The sequence below is a fragment of the Raphanus sativus genome, chromosome 5 (assembly GCF_000801105.2).
Source record: "Raphanus sativus cultivar WK10039 chromosome 5, ASM80110v3, whole genome shotgun sequence".
Lineage (NCBI taxonomy): Eukaryota > Viridiplantae > Streptophyta > Magnoliopsida > Brassicales > Brassicaceae > Raphanus > Raphanus sativus.
Window position 1 is genome coordinate 29,363,904 of NC_079515.1, and position 1,676 is coordinate 29,365,579.

Consider the following 1,676-nt stretch of genomic DNA (forward strand, 5'->3'; position numbering starts at 1 on the left):
TCCACAGCATATCACTGATGCAATGAAGAACATGTTTGGCATGACGCTTGATTACACCACTTCATACAGAGCACTGTTATATGCACAGAAATTGGTGAGAGGATCAGCAGAAGAAGGGTATTCGCGTCTGCCTTCATATCTCGAGCAAATCTCCATTGCAAATCCTGATTCTATCACGGCTATAGAACTTGATTCTGAGAAAAGATTTAAGTATCTATTTCTCTCTTTTGGAGCTTCTATCAAAGGTTTTAAGTATCAGAGAAGGGTCATTGTGGTGGATGGAACTCACCTAAGTGGAAAGTATGGAGGTGTTATGTTAGTTGCAGCCGCACAAGATGGCAATTTTCAGATATTCCCATTGGCTTTTGGGATCGTGGATGCTGAAGATGAACCTTCTTGGGAATGGTTTTTCACAAAATTGGCTAGTTGTATATCTCATGACAAGCCTCTGGTGATAGTCTCTGACCGGCACGCGGCCATTAAAAGTGCGTGTGAGAAGGTGTTTCCTTGGGCAACCCGAGGAATATGTTATTATCACCTTCAAGATAACATTGTCAAAAAGTTTAAAGGGAAACATCTCATGTACTTGGTGAAAGGGGCTGCTTATGCGCACACGGTTCACGATTTTAACCGGTACATGGCTGAGATACGGAGTGCAAACCCGGAACTTGCAACGTATTTGGAGAAGGCCGACGCCAAGCTATGGTCAAGGGTTTATTGTAAGGGGAACAGGTTCAACATAAAAACAAGCAACATCGCTGAATCTATTAATTCCGCACTGAAGCGAGCAAGAGGATTTCCGATTCCGTTCCTGCTGGAGTTCATAAGGCAGAAGTTAGGAAAATGGTATTGGAAAAGGAGACAAGATGCTTTGAGTCTCCCAACTGTACATAGCCGGGGTGTTGAATACTTGCTTGCTGTTCGATCTTCTGTAGCCTCTTCTGTAGCCTCTGTAGGAGCCTCTTCTCTAGCCTCTTTAGGAGCCTCTTTAGGAGCCTCTTTACGAGCTTTCTTCCGAGGTCTCTGATTGTCTTCCTCCACCTCCTCCACAACCATCTCTTTGGCTCTTTTCGATGGAGTCACAAACTTGGGTTTTGTACCAGTGACTTCCCAGCAATCCATGGTCCACTTCCACGGTCTCCGATCATACATCACTTTAATGATGTTCTCCGCGGGCACGTCATCAACCTCAGAGTCCCATTTTGGCCACATTTCACTAATGTCCTTCTCAACAAAGTTGATCACGCGGGTCTGCAGTAAATAGAAGAAGAATCGAGTTAGATATTTGAAACAAAATACTAAAAGACGACTTAATTATAAGTCGTCAACTAAGTCGTCCAGCTGGACGACCTTCCAGACGACTTATTATAAGTCGTCTACTAAGTCGTCCAGCTGGACGACCTTCCAGACGACTTATAATAAGTCGTCTACTAAGTCGTCCAGCTGGAAGACCTTCCAGACGACTTATAATAAGTCGTCTACTAAGTCGTCCAGCTGGAAGACCTTCCAGACGACTTATAATAAGTCGTCTACTAAGTCGTCCAGCTGGAAGACCTTCCAGACGACTTATAATAAGTCGTCTACTAAGTCGTCCAGCTGGAAGACCTTCCAGACGACTTATAATAAGTCGTCTACTAAGTCGTCCAGCTGGAAGACCTTCCGGACGACTTAATTAA